Genomic DNA, 12,282 nt, shown 5'->3' with positions numbered 1-12,282 from the left:
CTTCCAGTTTGCATGTTAGCAAGAAGCTGGAATTGGGAGCAGAGCCAGTATTCAAACCCAGGCACTCTGATATGGGTTGCAGGCATCCCTAACGTTGTCTTAACCACTATGCCAGATGCACATCCTATCCCCCCCCTTTATTTATTTGAAAGACAGAGTTAAAGGAAAGGTAGAGTCACAGAGACAGAGATTTTCTACCTGCTGGTTCACTCCTCAAATGGCTGCAAAGGCTGCGGCTGAGCCAATCCAAAGCCAGGAGCCAGGAGCTTTATCCAGGTCTCCCACATGGGTGCAGGGGTGCAAGGACTTGGGCCAACTTCGGCTGCTTTCCCAGGCACTAGCTGGGAGCTAGGTTGGAAGTGGAGCAGCCGGGACTCAAATCAGCACCCATATGGGATGCCATGCTACAGGCCAGGGCTTTAATCTGCTGCATCACAGCACTGGCCCCTGCCCCATCCCTTCTATACAAATTTAAAGTGTGATTGATTTTGTTTGGTTGGGTTTTTGAGGTATAATTTAAAAAAAAAGATACTGTCTTTTCCTTTTCTTGCTTTGTTTTCCAAAAAGCTATCACGAGAGAAAACAACCTTTGTTTTTTAAAGTTTAAAAAGCTTGCTTTGACAAAAGCTAATAAATTATTTTTATTTTTAAATCAAATTAATATACTTTGGGGCTGGTGCTGTGTATAGCAGGTGAAGCCACAGCTTGTGGTGCTGGCGTCCCATATGGGCACCAGGTCTAGTCCTGGCTGCTCCTCTTCTGATCCAGCTCCCTGTTATCTTCTGGGAAAGCAGTGGAGGATGGTCCAAGTGCTTGGGCCCCTGCACATGCATGGGAGACCTGGAAGAAGCTCCTGGCTCCTGGCTTGGGATCAGTCCAGCTACAGCCAGTGAGGTCATCTGGGGAGTGAACCACCAGATGGAATCTCTCCCTCCTTCTCTCTCTTACTCTGCCTCTCAAGTAAATAAATTTTTAAATATTAATATCTTACATACTATATATGATATATAATGTATATTATGTTTAGTAATATAAGTTAATATAACTGGGTTCTAAGCCTGCACGTAACTAGAGCTTTGCCTCTATCCTGACCGTGACGCACGGTGCTGTGGTGACTAAACGTGCTCATTCCTGGAAAGCACGAGTGCCTGGCCCGAGCAGTGCATTCAGGAAACAATTACATATTTACATGCAGTAAATTCATGTCTCCTTAAGAAAATGCTGGCCCATACATTCTATCTGGATCAGTAGTTCCCAGCCATTCAGAAAACAACAACAAAAACACAAAACAAAACTTAGGGAAGCCCTTAAGGTAAAAAAAATAAAAAATAAAAATTACAGAATTCCACATGATGTACATTGAATTTTCAATATCCCCTAATTGAAAAAAAAAGTAGTTATACTAACACTGAAAATTAGGTGTTTTTATCCCCACATATTAGTTTAGAAGTTATTTGCCAAACATCCCATAACTAGGGTATAACTGAACTGAATTGCTGGGATAGGATTCAAACCCAGGACCAAACAAGCATAATCCCACATGACTTTCTGTCCAATAGTAGTTTTAAATATGCGGCAGAGCCCAAGGTTTACTTTGGAAGGATTTATAAAATACAGCTTCTAGAATCTCCAGGTCTCCATGAACTAATCGTGAGTGCGTGATGTGTGCGTGCATTTAAAAGTGAGCATTGATGATTTTCATAGCCAGGCAGGCATGGGGAACCCGGCACTGCGGCTTGTTGGGTAGTAGTGGTGAAGTCAGACAGAGAAGGGAGGGGCACACAGGACAGGGAGGGTGCAGGAGTGGTCACCCACCAGAGCGCAGGGGTGTGAGACCCGGGTGCAAGCTGGGGCTGGGGAGATGCAATGGAGTCGCCTTTAGAAGTCCTGGGAAGCAATGCTGAGAGCACTCTTCCTTTGCGAGAGAACACGGCTAATACAGGCTTTTAAATGCAAATGGGCAATATTGCACATATTTACAGGCTGCAGAGCGTCATTTCAATGCAAGCATTCCACAAGTACTGCTCAGAGCAGGACAGTCAACATTTCGCCGTTGTCGCTCCCCCTCTTCGTGGAGGAACGACACTAAGCCCTGCCTAGGCTTCATATCCGAGTCACGGCACCATTATGTCACTCCCTGTCTTCGTGGAGGAACGACACAGGACCCTGCGCTGTTCTTTTGTCTGCTCAGCCCTTCCCGGGTTTGCTGCTGGTTCTTCCTGGGTTGGCTGCCGACCCTTCCACCTCCGTGGAAGGGCGGTTCCCCCTGCCACATTCCCCACTTCCGCGGGGGAGCGGCACACCGCCAGCCAGCTCTCTCGGGGGCTGCACAGGTGTTCCTTCAGATAGATGTTCCTCTTAGATGTTCCTGGTGCATGTTGTCTCTCTCCTCCTTTATAGTCCTCTTCCACCAATCCCAACTCTGCTACCCACACGCTGAGTACGCTGCTCTCCTCCAATCAGGAGCAGGTCCCACAGTCTATTGGTTGAACTGGAGGCATCTGTGTAGAAGCTGTTTCCCTTCTCAGCGCCATATTGTGGGAGAGCAGATGCATAGAATAAGTCTTAATTCCAGTAACTTAGTCTAGTCCGAGTTGCTCCCCACAGATCCCCCTTTCTTTTTATTTTTGACGTTGATACGCGCCTGTCTTCGGTGCCCCGCGGCACACACTCTGCTCTGCTTGCTAGAGTTGCCCACAGGTGCTTACAAGTCCTATCAATCAGGCAAACCGAATCCGGGTCCTCTCTTCGCCATGTTGTGAGGAGGTTTTTAGGCGCTGATGCGTGCCTGTGTTCGGTGCCCTGTAGCGCATGCTCTGCCAGAACTGCCTGCAGGTGCTTACAAGCCCTACCAACCAGGCAAACCGAATCCAAGCCCTCTCATTGCCATCTTGTGGGGAGACTTATTAGTGTTGGTTCGTGCCTATCTTCGGTGACCTGCAGCTCATACTCTGGTCGAGCCGCCTGCTGGTGCTTACCGCCTTACTAATCAGGCAGACCGAATCCAAGCCTTCTCATTGCGGTATTGTGGGGAGACTTATTGATGTTAATTCGTGCCTGTCTTCGGTGACCTGCGGCGCATAAGCTGCTAGCCGCCCACAGGTGCTCACCACCTCTCTAATCAGGCAGACCGAATCCAAGCTCTCTCATTGCCATGTTATGGGGAGGCCTTATTTTTCTGTTTCTCTATCTCCGGGCATTCCTATTTCTCCTATTTTACTTCTATCTACCAGCATTCTTATTTCTCTCATTTTACTTCTAAACTTCTGTTTCTCTTATCTTCGCGGCTACCCGGCGCCTGCCCCAAGGCTGCTTCTCGGCGGCTTCCCGGCTTCACGCGCGCACTCCGCGGTCTCCGCGCCCCTTCGCGCCCACACCACGGCCTCGCACTAGCCCCACGTTCCCTATCTATTCACGCCCCGTGCTCTCTCTGCACGCGGAGGCTTCCGCGAGTCACACAGCCCCAGCTCACGTTTCCGCCACCACCGGCATTCAGTCCAAGTTCCCCGGACTAACCTGGCGAATTCCAACCTGGCGGCCCACGTCTCTGCCTCTGGTTCCAGATTTTCGCCTTTTGCTCCCCGGGCTGACTTGAAGAATTCCAAGATGGCTTACGTCTCCGCCTCGGCCTGCACTCGCAGCTTCATCCTCCCTAACATTTTTCTCTACCCAGTATGTTTCCCTAAGTTTTCTTCCAACAATATTCCTCCCTCATTTCTCCTGGCCTCTCCCCACAGTCCGTATCAAAGTCTAAGTTTCTTATAGGTTTCACTTTCACTTTCAACCTGCAGTCCGTATCTGAGTCTAAGTTTCTTCTTGCTTTCACTTTAAATCCTAACTTCTTTCCCACAGTCCGTATCCGAGTCTATGCCTAGGCTTTCGATAGCTTCTTCCGGCACCTTTTCCGTCCGGCTTTCCCCTAGGCTCTTTGCTAGTCTCTCTCTCCGGTATTTTCCCACTTCTTCTTGCTTCTTCCCTCCTAAGTTTCCTATCGGAGTCACAGCACCATTATGTCGCTCCCCCTCTTCGTGGAGGAACGACACTAAGCCCTGCCTAGGCTTCATATCCGAGTCACGGCACCATTATGTTGCTCCCCCTCTTCGTGGAGGAACGACACAGGACCCTGCGCTGTTCTTTTGTCTGCTCGGCCCTCCCCGGGTTTGCTGCTGGTTCTTCCCGGGTTTGCTGCTGGTCCTTCCTGGGTTGGCTACCGACCCTTCCACCTCCGTGGAAGGGCGGTTCCCCCTGCCACATTCCCCACTTCCGCGGGGGAGCGGCACACCGCCGGCCAGCTCTCTCGGGGGCTGCACAGGTGTTCCTCGTAGATGTTCCTCCTAGATGTTCCTGGTGCATGTTGTCTCTCTCCTCCCTTATAGTTCTTTTCCGCCAATCCCAACTCTGCTGCCCACACGCCGAGTACGCTGCTCTCCTCCAATCAGGAGCAGGATCAGCTCCTGGAGGTCATCACTCAAGTTGGCAAGAGGCAGATGCGTAGAAGCTGTTTTCTCCTCTCCCAGCGCCATATTGTGGGAGAGCAGATGCATAGAATAAGTCTTAATTCCAGTAACTTAGTCTAGTCCGAGTTGCTCCCCACAGCCATTTCCGACATTGCTTTATGAATGACTGGAGGCTTGGAGTTCTTTCTTAATGCTCATGCAGTGTGTACCTGGTTATCACGGACTCTAGTCTCCCCTCCATACTGTGGGACTCTCGGAACTATTCCCTCAATCCAGCTCTGATTTGATACTATCCAAACTCCCTCTGTTCACCTCTCCACCCCTCCCAGCCTGTAGTAATCCGTGTTCAACATTCATATTGGCTTTTCTTTGTTTTTGTTTCTGTTTCTTAGCTTCCGAAGACAAGGGAGAATTGGTGGTGTTTGTCTTTCTGTGTCTGGTTTATTTCACTTAACAGGATATCCTTCAGTCCCATCAACGTTGCTGCAAATGACAGGATTTCCTTCAACTTGATGGATGAATGATACCGCATTGTGACACAGGAAGTGGCGCTGTGTCCGCTGATGATACAGCTCTGGAGGCAGTGTGCAGGGTGGAAGGCGGAGAGACTGGTGCACACTCTAAGGCAGGCAGTAAGAAGGAAGGCAGCAGCGTGGACTAACAGAAGAGACAGGTACAGAATGATTCTGATGCTTCTATGGTGGAAGACGGTGTGGAGACAGCACTTGAAATCTTTAGTGTCCTACTTAATGAGATCTAACTTGAATTCACTGGTCACCAAAATCCTTCCCATATGAGGTTTGCTGTGTCCTTGTCTTACTGGGAATATGGCATGAGCAGGAGATTTGAGAGGAAGAGGAAGTACTCAGGTTCTACATGGTGAGTTTAGGCATGCCTGCAATAGGTAACTGGATATCAGTCCTCACAACACAGGTTTCCGTGTAGGCAAGAGCTCCTCAAGGGGCCTTAAGTGACAAAGTACCAGTGGAGGCCTCAGTTCTGGTGAGCCTGGTTCACCAGGGTCAAGGGGGAGCACACATGTGTATTTCTTTTGAATTTCCATTGACCAGAATTATTTGAAACAAAAATGAAAATCACTGCTCTGGACCCCAAGCCAGAGCTGTGTCCAGGCCACAGGCTGTGTAAAGCTTAAGAACAACAGCTTTGAAGTCACTGGGTTCAAATCCAAGTCTGCTACTTACTGGCTGTGTCACCTTGGGCAAAATAATAAACTTCGTAAAGCCCCACCTGCAAAATACACATAATAATCTCTCTCAAGTTAGAATAACAATTAAACAAGCTTTTGTCAGTTCAATGATTGAAATAATGCCTGGTATACAGTAATTATTCAATAAATGCCAGCTTCCATGCTAATATGAAGCAGAAAGGGCTAACCAAAGACATCAACATGTCTATGGGGAAAAGAATATATATGTTGGACTTCATAAATTACAGAAAGTTTTAAAGACAGAGAGATTGGTATCCTAAGATACTCTGAACCACAAACAAACATGAGCCCTGATCCCTCAGGACTGCTGTATGAGTCTTATAAGGACAGGTGCATCTGACCTTTAAACCTGAGGCCACACGCTGTACCAGCCCACAATAAAGCAAGTCCCCTGGCTTGAATTCCCTGTTCTTCAAACCCTTTATACTGAGAAAGAATGCATTAGACACACAATCTGAACATAAGCTCTCTGTTTTATATGACAATAATATTTATCATTGCAACTTAAGAAGTTGGAATTTTATTTTACACATCCATCACTTACAAGTTTGAGTAGTAGGTCAAGTGTTTCAGGGTTTGATCAACCCTAGGAAAATTCCGAAGCTCGACCTCTCCCACAGTACAGCAGCATCCCCAAGGACATATCTGAATGATTGATGTGTCAGCATCCCCTTAGAAAAATCCCACTGTCTTGTCTGTTCTCTAAACTGCAGTAAGCGCTAAAAAGCAGAAGGTAGTGTGTCGACGAGCAGAAGGGGATTTACCAGGTGATAACAACAAGCCTGTTTAGGAAGGTTTGCAGCCAGCAGGATCGTGAAGCCCTCTTAGTGTACATGGTGGAGACTCCAGCGTGTGTGGATGGGGAGGAAAACACTGACTGCAGGAGAGCTCACCCCAGAGACTAGCAAGTGGCCGCTGTCCCCAGGCGGAGATGGGCCTCCTGTGTCTCGGGAGTGGAGACCTGGTCAAAATGCGGGTGCTGCTGGGGCGAAGCCTGGGAAGAGGAGCCGGTGACAGAAGAGTGCGTGCTCCATGGCGTCTGTTTAGAGATTACTGGTTGGGAGCAACTCAGAACTGTGCTGCTTCCCTAAGGGACCAGAAGGGACTGAAGTGTAGTCGTGGTGGGTGCTGGCCAAACAGTGGCAGCAACGGTGATTATTAGTCAATGTTGCTTGGTATTTTTCCCTCCTGTTGGCCTTACACATTGCGATGGACAGCCCCAGAAATCATAAGATAGGACAGGGAGGGAGACCTAATTCTACACATCCTGCCTTATAATCTCCAACCCTCAAAGGTTTCCAGAAGTATTCCTTATTGAACCAAACAAATGGCAAACAATGAAAACTATACAAAACCATTAAATGAAAAAAGCTGTTATTTTTGGAAGTTTCCAGGACTTATGCTTTATCTTTTCCAGTGTACAGGAAGACATCTTCAACTCTACGTAACATTAGGGCCAGAAAACCTTAGAATCACAGGTGTTACAGAATGTTTATTCTTGGATTAGGAATTCTCATTCCAAACGGCCGGCACGCTGCGGCTGGCACACCATGCTGATCCGAAGCCAGGAGCCAGATGCCTCCTCCTGGTCTCCCATGCGGGTGCAGGGCCCAAGTACTTGGGCCATCCGCCACTGCACTCCCTGGCCACAGCAGAGAGCTGGACAGGAAGAGGGGCAACCGGGACAGAATCCAGCGCCCCGACCGGGACAGAACCCGGTGTGCCGGCGCCACAGGCAGAGAATTAGCCTAGTGAGCTGAGGTGCCGGCCCAGACATGGAAATTTACAGCAGCTGATTCACTGGTGTGGGTGTCTAGGCCAATCTCTGTTTTATTACCATTATGGTGTATGGAAATTAAAAACATGCTACGATTTTAAGTAAATTGTCATTAATTATTTTTTGAGAGGAAGCTGTGAGAGGTAAGCAAGACCACACTGATGGCCCCACCCACAGCCAGGCACCCTCCTGTGTGCAGGTGTGAGGATGCTTGTTTCTCTAGGTTTCTGCAGGGTCTAAATGTCTTTAATGTGGGAAGCCACCCGGAGCTCCATTTTCAGGTCTTCCCTCTAGTTTTGCTACACAGAAAGGAACCTGCTAAAGATCAATATGGTCATCTGTAAATTCTGGCCCAGACCCCAAAGTTTGGCTTGGGCAGGGGCAGGCCTGTAGGAAGAGCTGTGTGCCCCAGTCTGACACAGTTCCTGGGTACCTAGGGAGAAGGGCAGGGGATTGTGCAAATTGTCTACATCTCTTTAACCCAGGGCTGAGACCCTGCCTGGGACTGAAGGCTGTGCGATTTCTAGGCTCCTGCTGAGATGGTTAAGAGAGAGGTGGCCATGGGGAAGCCACTGGGACTGATTGGGCTGGTGGGAGGATTTCACAGCATCGGGAGGAACTGTCAAAAACCAACCTCTTCTTTGTTGAGTCCTTGAGCCAGGGTGTAAATGGTTGCCTTCTTTTCATCCTGACTGTACCCCTGGGTGGGGGTGGCTGGGGGGAGTCACTCTCCCACATTACTGATCCCAGACACAAATGCTGGGCCCAAGCAGCTCGGCTTGCTCCATGTCTAAAACTTGATGACCTAATTTAGCCTCCTGGCTCCTGGGGCCCTCTGGCCTCTGTGCAATTGCTCCCAGCAATTCTGTCACCTCTTTAAGCCTTCAATTGGCCGGGTAAGTGGCACTGCCGCCGCAGCAGCCCACACTGTGCGTCCCGCTGATCCCCAGCGTCTGTACCCCTTTGCTTTCAGTCGGCTCGCTCCTGCCCAGGCCATTGCCTCCTCATTGGCCTTGTCACTCTCAGTCTATCTCTGGGCTTCACTGTCAACAAGGATTAGAAAAGCATCCGCTGGGAGCCCAGACTCCTCCCTGGCGGCCGCAGGGGAAGTCCTGCTGTGAAATCGATCGGCAATCCAGGCTCGAGGCAGTGAGGATGTGCCCAGGGAGGTGTCAGGGAAATGGGCACAAGGCGAGGGGCCACAGCACTCATGAGGCGACTGCACCTAAGTTTACTGGGGGCAGAGAGGCGACGTATTTGAAAGATGTAGGATCATTATTTGAGGAAGAAGAAAGCAGGAGAAAACCAAGGCAGGAAGTGATCACTAAGTGTGTGGGCAAGCACGTATTTTCACCCAATTTAGTCTAGAGGAAAGTAGAGGAGATCTCTGAAAACGTGAAAAAATCTATCTGAACAAGCTTACAGGATCAGGTGGCCTGCCCTCGCTTCCTTAGAGGATTGCCTCTGGCGTAGGAATGCACACGGGACTCTCGTGAGATGCTCCCAGCTCTTCTGTCTGGGGTCCCAATCTGCCTGCTCCCCTAACACAGCCAGAGCCTGGCTTCTTTCTTGCTTCTCTCCTGGTTTCTGCACACTACCATCTTCTGTTCACACCCTCCAACTCATTCAGAATCCAGCTCTTAAATAAACTTCTCAGGATACTGATCAGATGACTTATTTTTGAGAGTTTACCATGTGCTAAATAAGAAAATATCTTACAGAATTTCCTCATTAATCATTACAAAAGAGAGTTATTATCCCCTCTTAACACAGTGTCCAGAGCCTGCTGAAATGACAGCTCGGGACTATCCCCTTGCTGGGGTATCAAGTCACCAAGTCTTCGGGCTACACCTCTCTGGCTATCCCATCATATTGTGTATGATATCCTCAGCAGCAAATTACCCCCAAACCTGCGACTTAAAGCAACACCCATTTATTATCTCACAGTTTCCGGGTAGAGCTCAGCTGTGTGGCTCCGTCTCGGGTTCCTCGCCAGGCGATAGCCCAGGTGCTCTCCACAGTGGTGGGCTCATCCGCAGGCAAGACTGTGGGAGCACCTACTTCCCAGATGACTGGTGTGGTTGCTGGCAGGATGCTCTTCCTCTCCAGGTGCCAGGCCGGGCTCTGCCTTGGCATTTGTCATGAGTGGAGCGGTCACAACATGACCACCAGCTTCCTTCAGAGCAAGTGAGCCAGAGACCAAGAGGGAGTCCATAAGAGAGAAGCACTGACTCTTGGTCACCAGATCAGAAGTGACCTTCCCTTTGCTTTTACCACAGCCCAGTCATTACCAATGAGACGTTAGATTCAGTGCACTCTGAAAGTGAGAAGTTGACACCAGGCTGCAATGCCAGCAGGCAGGATTCACTGGGCGTGTCTCATGATTCCCCAGTGTCAGGAGGTGCATCAGTTGTCTAGCTGTGCTTAAAATCTTGATAAACACTTTGGAATTTTTTAAAAGCTTCCTTTAGCATGTAAATTGTATTTAGGGGCCAGTACTGTGGTACAGCCAGTTAAGTCACCACTTATAATACCAGCATCGCATAAGGGCGCTGGTTTGAGTTCCATCTGCTCCTCTTCTGATCCAGTTCCCTGCTAATGTGCTTGGGCAAGTAGCAGAGGCTGGCCCAAGTGCCTAGTCTCCACCACCCACATAGGGGACCGAGATGAAGCTCCTGGCTCCTGGCTTTGGCAGGGCCCAGCCCTGGCTGTTGAGGTCTTTTGGAGGGTGACTCAGCAGATGGAAGATCTGTCTCTATCTCTTCCTCTCTACATAGAACTCAGCCTCTCCAATAAATAAAATAAATCTTTAATATTAAAAGATGTTTACACATGAGCTTTCATAAAGCTGTGTAATTAGTGTTATTCTTTGTACTATTTGATTATTCTTTGTACTGTTCTCTATAATCTTTGTTTCTAAGATAATGAAAAATATTTCAAAAGTTAAAGAAGAATCGAACACATTCCTAGAGTTGCTTTTGTTCATTAATTTGAGAGGCAGACAAACAGAGAAAGATAGTCCCCATCAGCTGGCTCACTCCCCAAATGCCTACAATGGTCAGGGCTGGGCCAGGCCAAGGCTGGGAGCTGGGAACCCCGTCAGGGTCTCCTACAGGGGTGGCAGGGACCCAGCCACTTCAGCCATCACTGTTGTCTCACAGGATCTGCACTAGGAAATGGGAGTCAGTAACCAGAAACAGAAATCAAACCCAGGCTCTCTGGTGTGGGATATGGACACCTTAACAACTTAGTTGTTTTTCACGTGTTCATTTGAAAGACAGGATAATGGGGGGAGAAAGAGAGATCTTCTGTCGCTCCCCCTCTTCATGGAGGAACGACACAAGACCCTGTGCTGTTCTTTTGTCTGCTCGGCCCTCCCCGGGTTTGCTGCTGGTTCTTCCCGGGTTGGCTACCGACCCTTCCACCTCCGTGGAAGGGCGGTTCCCCCTGCCACATTCCCCACTTCCGCAGGGGAGCAGCACACCGCCGGCCAGCTCTCTCGGGGGCTGCACAGGTGTTCCTTCAGATAGATGTTCCCCTTAGATGTTCCTGGTGCATGTTGTCTCTCTCCTCCTTTATAGTCCTCCTCCGCCAATCCCAACTCGGCTGCCCACACGCCGAGTACGCTGCTCTCCTCCAATCAGGAGCAGGATCAGCTCCTGGAGGTCATCACTCAAGTTGGCAAGAGGCAGCTGCGTAGAAGCTGTTTTCTCCTCTCCCAGCGCCATATTGTGGGAGAGCAGATGCATAGAATAAGTCTTAATTCCAGTAACTTAGTCTAGTCCGAGTTGCTCCCCACAATCTTCCACCCCTGGTTCATTCCCCAGCTGGCTGCAACAGCCAGGTCTAGGCCATGCCAAAGCCAGGAGCCAGGAACTCCATGCAGAGATAGATGGCAGGCGGCCAAGCACTTGGGCCATTTTCTGCTGCCCTCCTGGGTGCATTTGCCAGGGGTTGGAAGCAGAGCAGCTGGGATTCTGACATGGGATGCCAGCGTTGCCAGTAGCAGCTGAACCCACTGCAGCACAATGCCAGTCCCAGATGTGGGCATCTGGACTGCCCTGCTAAATGCTCACTCCTCCTAGAGTTGCTTTTGTGTGGCCATCTGCTTATATATTTGTCCATGAGCAGGTCTGTGTTTTATATCTTGTCCTAATTTCAACATATGTTAAGGGAGGACTGTTTACGTAACACGAGTCCTTTGTCCTACATAAGCTGTTTCCCAAGGACCATCTCACTGTGCTTGCTCCATTTCCTTTAACACAATAATTGTGGTGATCAGAGATCCTGCCTACCAAATTAGCAGGATGCTCTCCTTCCTTAGCTGTCCTCTCTCCAGATATCTAGAAAAGTCCCAGCTTTGATTATGCGTGTCCTTGAATCAAATCTCCTCACTGCTTACCTGCTGATGCTAACTTTATTGAATAGAAAAGAGCTGCAAGCGGTAGGAACACCCCCTTCTCTCTCAGTGGACCTGAAGCAGTGATTCTGAGTAAACAGATCAGCCCTGCAGGCTCCACCTCCCTCTGGAATGGGCTGCCCTGGACCTGCGGGTCTGTAGGTAACTCTTCTTCCTTTCTGTACTTAAAAAAAAAATGTCTTTGGGGCTGGCACTGTGGCATGGCAGGTTAAGCCACCATCTGCAGTGCCAGCATCCCATATGGGTGCCGGTTCTAGTCCTGGCTGCTCCACTTCTGATCCAGCTCCCTGCTAATGGCCTGGGAAAGCAGTGGAAGATGGTCCAAGTTCTTGGGCCCCTGCAACCATGTGGGAGACCTGGAAGAAGCTCCTGTTCCTGGCTTCATGCTGGCCCAGCCCAG

The 12,282-nt window shown here is 49.4% G+C and overlaps 1 long non-coding RNA gene across 9 annotated transcripts in view; it reads left to right on the top strand.

The window, feature by feature from the left end:
• Positions 1–12,282, top strand: part of LOC149121826 (uncharacterized) — a 70,936-nt gene that overhangs the window by 16,051 nt on the left and 42,603 nt on the right. The window contains exons 3-4 of one of the 9 annotated variants that reach the window (XR_016222721.1): positions 4,915–5,130; positions 6,399–6,413. The exons of the other annotated variants lie outside the window; for them this stretch is intronic. This is a non-coding gene — a long non-coding RNA (uncharacterized LOC149121826). Of the gene's footprint in view, positions 1–4,914; positions 5,131–6,398; positions 6,414–12,282 lie in introns of those variants that run through there. 9 annotated transcript variants of the gene reach the window in all.

Source organism: Oryctolagus cuniculus, chromosome 16 (genome assembly GCF_051225735.1).
Source record: "Oryctolagus cuniculus isolate XC-2025 breed Fujian yellow rabbit chromosome 16, ASM5122573v1, whole genome shotgun sequence".
Lineage (NCBI taxonomy): Eukaryota > Metazoa > Chordata > Mammalia > Lagomorpha > Leporidae > Oryctolagus > Oryctolagus cuniculus.
Note: the sequence above shows the minus strand (reverse complement) of the source record. Positions and strands in the feature narration are given on the sequence as shown.